Source organism: Pseudorca crassidens, chromosome 14, assembly GCF_039906515.1.
Source record: "Pseudorca crassidens isolate mPseCra1 chromosome 14, mPseCra1.hap1, whole genome shotgun sequence".
Taxonomy (NCBI): Eukaryota; Metazoa; Chordata; class Mammalia; order Artiodactyla; family Delphinidae; genus Pseudorca; species Pseudorca crassidens.
In genome coordinates this window covers 64303073-64312923 of record NC_090309.1, presented here as the reverse complement: position 1 = coordinate 64312923, position 9851 = coordinate 64303073, and the positions used below count along the sequence as shown (strand labels likewise).

Sequence of the window (9851 nt, the reverse complement as noted above, 5' to 3'; positions counted from 1 at the left end):
GGAATGTACAGTGGAGAAAGGACAGCCTCTTCAATAAATGGTGCTGGGAAAACTGGACAGCTACATGTAAAAGTATGATATTAGATCCCTCCCTAACACCATACACAAAAATAAGCTCAAAATGGATTAAAGACCTAAATGTAAGGCCAGAAACTATCAAACTCTTAGAGGAAAACATAGGCAGGACACTCTATGACATAAATCACAGCAAGATCCTTTCTGACCCACCTCCTAGAGAAATGGAAATAAAAACAAAAATAAGCAAATGGGACCTAATGAAACTTAAAAGCCTTTGCACTGCAAAGGAAACCATAAACAAGACCAAAAGACAACCCTCAGAATGGAAGAAAATATTTGCAAATGAAGCAACTGACAAAGGATTAATCTCCAAAATTTACAAGCAGCTCATGCAGCTCAATAACAAAAAAACAAACAACCCAATCCAAAAATGGGCAGAAGACCTAAACAGACATTTCTCCAAAGAATATATACAGACTGCCAACAAACACATGAAAGAATGCTCAATATCATTAATCATTAGAAAATGCAAATCAAAACTACAATGAGATATCATCTCACACCAGTCAGAATGGCCATCATTAAAAAATATGGAAACAATAAATGCTGGAGAGGGTGTGGAGAAAAGGGAACCCTCTTGCACTGTTGGTGGAAATGTAAATTGATACAGCCACTGTGGAGAACAGTATGGAGGTTCCTTAAAAAACTACAAGTAGAACTACCATATGACCCAGCAATCCCACTACTGGGCATATACCCTGAGAAAACCAACATTCAAAAAGAGTCATGTACCAAAATGTTCATTGCAGCTCTATTTACAATAGCCCGGAGATGGAAACAACCTAAGTGTCCATCATCAGATGAATGGATAAAGAAGATGTGGCACATATATACAATGGAATATTACTCAGCCGTAAAAAGAAACGAAATTGAGCTATTTGTAATGAGGTGGATAGACCTAGAGTCTTGTCGTGTTGTTTTCAACTAATCCTGTATGGGACTCTCTGTGCTTCCTGGAACTGTTTGACTATTTCCCTTCCCGTATTAGGGAAGTTTTCAACTATAATGTCATCAAATATTTTCTCATTCCCTTTCTTTTTCTTCTGGGACCCCTATAATTTGAATGTTGGTGTGTTTAACATTGTCCCAGAGGTCTCTGAGACTGTCCTCAGTTCTTTTCATGCTTTTTTCTTTACTCTGCTCTTTGGTAGTTATTTCCACTATTTTATCTTCCAGGTCACTTATCTGTTCTTCTGCCTCAGTTATTCTCCTATTCTTTCTAGAGAATTTTTTTATTTCCTTTATTGTGTTGTTCATCATTTTTTTTTTTCTTTACTTCTTCTATGTCCTTGTTAAATGTTTCTTGTATTTTCTCCATTCTGTTTCCAAGATTCTGGATATCTTTACCATCATTACTCTGAATTCTTTTTCAGGTAGACTGCTTATTTCCTCTTCATTTGTTTGGTCTGGTGGGTTTTTACCTTGCTCCTTCAACTGCTGTGTGTTTCTCTGTTTTCTCATTTTGCTTAACTTACTGTGTTTGGGGTCTCTTTTTCACAGGCTACAGGTTCGTAGCTCCCATTGTTTTTGGGGTGTGCCCCCAGTGGCTAAGGTTGGTTCAGTGGGTTGTGTAGGCTTCCTGGTGGAGGGGACTGGTGCCTGTACTCTGGTGGATGAGGCTGGATCTTGTCTTTCTGGTGGGCAGAACTGTGTCTGGTGGTGTGTTTTGGGGTGTCTGTGAACTTATTATGATTTTAGGCAGCCTCTCTGCTAATGGGTGGGTGGGGTTGTGTTCCTGTCTTGCTAGTTGTTTGTCATGGGCTGAACAGCACTGAAGCTTGCTGGTCATTGACTGGAGTTTGGTCTTAGCATTGAGACAGAGATCTCTGGGAGAGCTCTTGCTGACTGACATTACATGGGGATGGGAGGTCTCTGGTGGTCCAATGTCCTGAACTTGGCTCCCCCACCTCAGAAGCTCAGGCCTTACATCCGGCCAGAGCACCAAGATCCTGTCAGCCACACGTCTTAGAAGAGAAGGGAGAAGAAAAAAGAAAGAAAAAAATAAAATAAATAAAATAAAGTTATTAAAATAAAGAATAAAAAAATTATTAAAAGAAATATAAAAAGTAATAAAAAAGAAGAGAGCAATCAAACCAATAAACAAATCCACCAATTATAACAAGTGCTAAAAACTATACTAAGATAAACATAAAAATCAGTAACGTCTGTTGCATACAGCAAACCCCAAGTCTAGAGTTGTTCCCAAAATCCACTGCTTCAGTTTTGGGATGATTCATTGTCTATTCAGGTATTCCACAGATGCAGGGTACATCAAGTTGATTGTGGAGATTTAATCTGCTGCTCCTGAGGCTGCTGGGAGAAATTTCCCTTTCTCTTCTTTGTTTGCACACTTCCTGTGGTTCAGCTTTGGATTTGTCCCTGCCTCTGCATGTAGGTCACCTGAGGGCGTCTGTTCTTTGCCCACACAGGAGGGGGGTAAAGGAGCTGCTGATTAGGGGGCCCTGGCTCACTCAGGCCGCGGGGAGGGAGGGGTATGAAATGCGGGGCAAGGCTGCAGTGGCAGAGGTCAGCATGACTTTCCAACAGCCTGAGATGCGTCGTGTGTTCTCCCAGTGAAGTTGTCCCTGGATCATGGGACCCTGGCAGTGGCAGGCTGCACAGGCTCCCAGGAGGGGAGGTGTGGATAGTGACCTGTGCTTGCACACAGGATTCTTGGTGGCTGCAGCAGCAGCCTTAGTGTTTCATGCCCATCTCTGGTGTCCATGCTGATAGCCATAACTCGCGCCCGTCTCTGAAGCTCATTTAGGTGGTGTTCTGAATCTCCTCTCCTGGCGCACCCTGAAACAATGGTCTCTTGACTCTTAGGCAGTTCCAGACTTTTTCTGGGACTCCCTCCCAGTTAGCTGTGGCACACTAGCCCCCTTCAGGCTGTGATCACGCAGCCAATCTCTGTCCTCTCCCTGGGATCCGACCTCCGAAGCTGGAGACTCAGCTCCCAGCCCCCAGCCCCCACCCCCCCACCCCTCTGCAGGTGAGCAGACAAGCCTCTCGGGCTGGTGAGTGCTGGTCGGCACTGATCCTCTGTGCGGGAATCTCTCCACTTTGCCCTCCGCACCCCTGTTGCTACGCTCTCCTCCGTGGCTCCAAAGCTTTCCCCCCCCCACACCCTCCGTCTCCTCCAGTGAAGGGGTTTCCTAGTGTGTGGACACATTTCCTCCTTCACAGCTCCCTCCCAGAGGTACAGGTCCCGTCCCTATTCTTTTGTCTCTGTTTTTTCTTTTTTCTTTTGCCCTACCCAGGTACGTGGGGGAGTTTCTTGCCTTTTGGGAAGTCTGAGGTCTTCTGCCAGCGTTCAGTAGGTGTTCTGTAGGAGTTGTTCCACACGTAGATGTATTTTTGATGTATTTGTGGGGAGGAAGGTGATCTTCACATCTTACTCCTCTGCCATCTTGAAGGTCCTCACTCATTATTTACTACACACAGGATAGTGAGTGTTTTCAGACCTTATACAAGGATCAAGTGTTACTCCAAGTTAAGAATGGTGTTGGACTTAAATCAGTTGAAATGTATTTCTGTACCACAATTTAAGCTTCAATAAGGGTTTGCTTAATTCAAAAAAACGAAAATAACGACAAGCAACTCGGAGTCTTTATAGTCTAATAGAAGAGCAAACACTGTTACTCACTCAACGAATTTTATTTAATATTGGAAAAGTGTAAACATCAATTCATTACATCTTTACAAGTCTAGTATTCTACCCATCTGTTAGGCTCACATTTGATATATTTTTACATGCCTCTCATGCACTGCATAAGAATTTTGCCATAAAAATATTTTATAAATTGAAAAGCTTTCAGCAAACTACAAAGGAAAAAAGACAAAGAAAAATGCCCAGTGATTGTTTCAGCATCAGCAGTAAGTCAGAGGTCAGCTACCTATATTAAATGCTTAAATATTTATATTAAATAATGAATATTTGAAGACTACAATCAAATTGAAAGATTTCTGTGAAATAGAACCTGGAATGAGATTTCAACACAAGTACACAGAGAAGACAGTGTTTCTAGTTCAATGGGAGTTTTACTGAATTCTTCAAAATATGTCCTTATTGTATTTGCATGTACACAAAAAAAATTTGACCAAAAAACTGTTCATGTAAGTAGGTGAATGAGCAAACCATTTGTATGTCATCAAATAGTGCTATCATGGAAATTATAATGATTGACTATGCCTGATGAAGCTTAAACATTTTTCAGAAATATTCTGATATTGTTCATATAATAGTGAACAGCCAACATACAAAATTTTAAAGAAACGTATGTTTAACATTTGATGAGGATGAAACCTGAGGACTAGAGAAATATTTTCAGGGTTATTATTTTTGGCCTTACTTAGAAATAAATAGTTCTATCTTCCCTTATTTCAGTTATTAATGCATTTATTAATTGTTTATTCAATATATATTTCAATATTGTAGTTATTTATGCTTGGAGGTTTGCTTTTCCTTCAGATAGAAAAAAGCAAAAAAATCTCAATTATACATCTTTTCATATATCATTTGCTCCCTACAATAAAAGTCAAAAAAAGTCAGCTTATTGATAGTATATTTCTCCCCATTCATGTATTTCAATGTATTATAGTTAAATAATCATATTTCTTCATATGCTCTCCAACATTTGTAACTTTAAATAATATTGCTAAATCTTTATTTCTTAGTTTATTATTTTTCTAATCTTTACTCTCCAGTCTATAAGATAAGCCTAATAGAGTGGCTCCTACTCTAATTTCTAAATCCTTTCATTTTCTAATCCTCCCATCTTACTATCACCAACATTGTCATCATTATTAATAAATATTCTTGTCATCTAAGTACAAATCTAACAGATTGGTTTCAGCCACATATTTTAGGGGGGAAAACCCCACTATATTGGATTAAAGAAAACAGAAGTGGATTTGGTTTTCTTTATAAAAAAAACTCTGGAGGTAGACAGTACAGTTGGTTATCCCTTGGTATCCGCAGGGGATTGGTTTTAGGACCTTCATGGGTACCAAAATCTGCAGATGCTCAAGTCCCTTATAAAAATTATGTAGTAAATTGCATATAACCCACACACATTCTCCTGTATACAGTTGGCCCTCCTGATCCATGAGTTCCACATCTGCAGAATCAACCAACTGCAGATGAAAAATATTTGAAAAAAAAATTCCAGAAATTTCCAAAAAGCAAAACTATAATTTGCTGTGCCCCAGCAACTATTTACATAGCATTTACTTTGTATTATATATTACAATTACTCTAGAGGTGATTTAAAGATTACATGGGAATGTCCAAAAGTTATATAAGGGACTTGAACATGCAAGAACTGTAGTATCTGAGGATAGGTCCTGGAACCAATTCCCTGTAGACAGAGGGATGACTGTACTTTAAATCATCTCTAGATTACTTATAATACCAAATAGAATGTAAATGCTGTGTAAATAATTGCCAGCATGCTTCAAATTAAAATTTTGCTTTTTGGAAATTTCTAGAACTTTTTTTTGAACACTGTCAATCCACAGTTGGTTGAATCAGTGCATGCGAAACCTGAAGATAAGGAGGGTCAACTACTGTGTTCAATGCCAGATATCCTCTCACCAGGGTCCCAGGCTCTTCTATTCTGCTCTACCATTCTGGTGCACAGATGCCATCTTCAAAATCAACCATGGCCTAAAGCAAGTAATGTAGCTCTAACTGTCAGAGAAGAATTGCAAGCAAGAAGTTCAAAAAAAAAAAAAAAAAGCCAAAAGGAGAAAAAGGAGTGGGCCTTTTTTTTTTTAAGGAGACTTCCTGAAGTTTCATCACATCATCCCTGCTTTCATCTTACTACTTGGTCACATGGCCACACTCAAATAATTGTATTCTGTGATGGGCAGCCAGCCTGATTTATCTAGCAAATCAGGTTCTATTAGTAAGTAATTATTTATTTAATTTAATTTTTCTATTTATTAAGTATAGTTGATTTACAATATTGTATTCATTTCAGGTGTACAACATAGTGATTCACTATTTCTATAGATTACACATCATACAAAGTTATTATAAAATATTGACTATATTTCCTATGCTGTACATTACATCCCTGTGACTTATTTCTTTTATAACTGGTGATTTGTGCCTCTTAATCTCCTTCATCTATTTCATATGTAAGTAATTAGTAAGTAATAGAAAAGAATAAAGTTGGGAGGCAAATAACATTCCTTGATCCAACAATCATCATTAGTACTTGGTTCACTGGTTAAGTTTTAAAATTGGGAATCACTAATAACATTTTCATTCTTAACTTGGAGTAACATTGTCCAGTGCCAGGTTAGATAGTTTTCTAACAGTATATTTTCTTCTTTCTGAGTTCAGTGTCATGACTCCTAGTCCAATCAGAAGAGAATGGTTCTAATGTCATATCAAATAGATGCTCTTATATCTAAACAACTCTCTAAAATTATATCATACCTTAGTTTTCTTGTATCATATTCATTTTTTTGAATTAAGCAAACCCTTACTGAAGCTTAAATTGTGGTACAGAAATACATTTCAACTGATTTAAGTCCAACACCATGAAGAGAGAAATTATGGCACCAAAATTTTCCCTCCTCTATCATACACACTAGGATTAATTTATATTACTATTTAATCTATAGTTTTCATTTTTCTAGGCTTTGTTCCATACAAATTTGCACAGTTTTTCAACATTAAATAGAAATCTTAAATCTGTTAGGGGTGAAAAAAAATCAGACCTCAAGACAATAAATGTTCATCAAATCTACTGGGACACTGTTCAAGAACAAAATCCACTTTGAGCACTGGTCTTCATAGTAGCATCAAAACATTAGCAATAAAACTGTGTGCTAATTACAGAATCAGACCCATCCATTGATTGAAAGCTTCTTCAATAAATCTTTGAATCAACAACATGTTTAAAATAAAAGTTAGAAGTGTTTTCAACCACTTGATTTCAAACCAAGTATATTTTATGTTTAGAAACACTAAAAACAAAAGTTTCATTTATAAATACAGAAGGAACAAAAACATCACTGCATCAATCCAGAAAGAATCAAAAATTGTTTGAGGACAAGAAGAAATACAAAATTGAGTCAACTTTGCTCTTTTCTCAGCTGCTTAAATATCTATGTTAGCAAATACAGCTAAAAGATGCCAACTCTTCTAAGCCTGTATTTCTAGTCATTTCCCATTGACCATTTTGGAATTTTGTATGTTATGTTTTACGGATAGCATTCTGTTTCACTGTGTATGTCTGAATAACCTGAACAGTTCTCATTCATCACTTGATGTTACTCCATGGTGAAAGAAATACCAGTAAGAGGAACCATCAGAACACTATCACATGTATCACAAAGTCACAGAAATTTTTAAGTCACAAGATGGCCAAGACTCCAATTCTGCTTTGAACCAAAATTTATATCATTAACAGAAATTAGTGGAAATGGCTACGAAAGTAAAAGTTAAGGTGAATCATCTGAGGTGACTTGACTTGTTGAATCCAATATAACCTTCATCTTAAATCTCCTTGCTAACAAATTTAGTGATAATTCTTTTATACTACTACTTAGCAAGTTAATAAAGGCATGGTACTCATGAGAAGCTAATCTCATTTAATGGGGGGCACAGAATGGCATACGGTTTCTATACAGTTCTGCCAATATTCCCTAGTATCAACCTACACCTTCTTTGCTAATCAACACCAGCTTATTCCAAAAGAGATCATGGTAACGAAAAATGCCAAATTCCCTTGACCTTAAAAGAAAATTAATCCCAGGGTCCATCCCCCCATTCCCCCTCTGGGGTATAAGATTAGTATAAACCCACAGTGTAAGAGTGTATTGCTTTAAGGAAGGGGAATGGTTGGGAGGGGAGACACCATGGTGAGGAACGAATCAATTAAAGTCATACAAATATAGGAAGCAGTGAGATAATAATACACAAAATGGATAACTGCAGTCATTTTCTTGGAGGACTCGACTCGTGGAAGAACTTTGATTGGTGCTGCAAAAACATTTGTATGAAGTAGAAATTAGCTTCAATAACATTAGTACAGAATATGTTCTAGAAAGTGGAGGTAACTGGATGTAAAATCCTGGTAGCAATTAAATATAACAGTCCCAGATGGTTAGGCTAAGGCCAACACCTAATAAGGACGAAAGCCTTGTCTGTGGGGAATTTTGGACGATACCTGGAGAAATATTACACTGTGCATAAACCAAATTGAACTGTTTTCACAAGTGTTATAAAGTTTCATATAGTAAAAGGTTTTTTATACATGCACTTCAATTTCACAGCAAGAGTGTCATAGGATACCTAAACACAGAAGACAGCATTCATGCAAGATATCTAACTCATTGATATAATAATGCATAAAATTCAAAATGATTACACTATAATTACATCTAGGGTTTTCTGCAACTACAAGGTGGTGGTTATGGAAAGCATGGCCCTTGGTATCAATATCTAAAAAGCAGCCACCACCTTCTTCTATGTGTGTTCTCTTTTGTGTTTTTTCTTCATTTTTCTTAATCAACTCTGCTGTTGTTGCTGCTTCTTAGCAAAACTGGTAAAAACAAAATTGTAATCATTCAACATAGCACTCTGGTAATCAAGACGTTTAAAACCTTCAATCTTCTGGGGCAAAGAAAGCACAAAGAAAGTGTGACATTTAGAACTCTGATTTACAAACAAGTGGTCACAAATTTTCCTGGCTTGAAGACATCCACAACTTTCCTGATCAGGTCATCATAGGAGGTCTGACTTAAGTTTGTTTCAAAGCTAACATAAGAAAATTATGGTTCTGAAATGATGTGAATAGTCCAATAAGTTCCATCAGATTTCATTCCATTCACTGAATACCCACAAGGATTGAACAGTGTGGCATCAATGACAGAACTTGGTATCAGGTCATGAATTCCACTCTCACGAGTGACATCCTTTGCAGTAACACCATCTTTCATGTAGAACTGGTCCATAACTGCTGGGTCAAGCTCACTCATCAGAATTTCCAGGGTTTGATCTGGCTGATTGATTACCTGACTCTCTGGTTAATCCAAAGTATACAAGTACCAACAATCAGAATTCATGCGTCCCATACAACATGCTGTCCCATTTGGGAAAATTGCATTAAGAAACTCTATTTCTTCCTGGAAATTCCGGTGTGGGTACCCTTGGTGAGAATGCTTCATGAAATTCTTACCAGAATAAAAGAAGTTTTGAATTGAGTCAAACCCACTGTAATCCCTAGCAAGTTTCAACAGGGGAATCAGTGCTTTCAGAAGTGGGTGGTACCACATGTCTTCAACATGAAACGTCTCTTGGAGACAAATATGCTACTCTCACTGAGTACATACGCTTCCTGCTTGTCAGTTTTTGTCACACTTATGATTGAGCATTGCACATCCTTCAAAAGTATGTCCCACTCGGATCTTGGGATGGTGCCAAGATCGCCAGATCCTTGGTTTGCGTCGGGTTGCTGCCTGGAGAACCAAACCTCCAGCAGCTTCTCGGTCCCTTGGAAAAAATGTGCAGCAATGAAGACCCAACGCAGCCAAAAAAATAAAATAAATGAATAAATTAAAAAAAATCCTATCTGCATATTTAAGAGATCAACTCTGACACACTGAATCATCTCTTTTTTGTATGATTACAAGGCAAAGGTCCAGACACCAAACGGTAAATTCACAAAGTTAAATGCTACTAACATTGAAGCCATCCTAGTTCCTCAAATACCCTCTGTAAATGTGAGCTCTCCACCAAACTCTCCTTTCCAAAG

The 9851-nt window shown here is 37.8% G+C and overlaps 1 pseudogene; it reads right to left on the bottom strand.

Moving 5' to 3' along the window:
* Positions 1 to 8495: 8495 nt before the first annotated feature.
* LOC137205688 (S-adenosylmethionine decarboxylase proenzyme-like) lies at positions 8496 to 9348 on the bottom strand (annotated as a pseudogene).
* Positions 9349 to 9851: the final 503 nt, after the last annotated feature.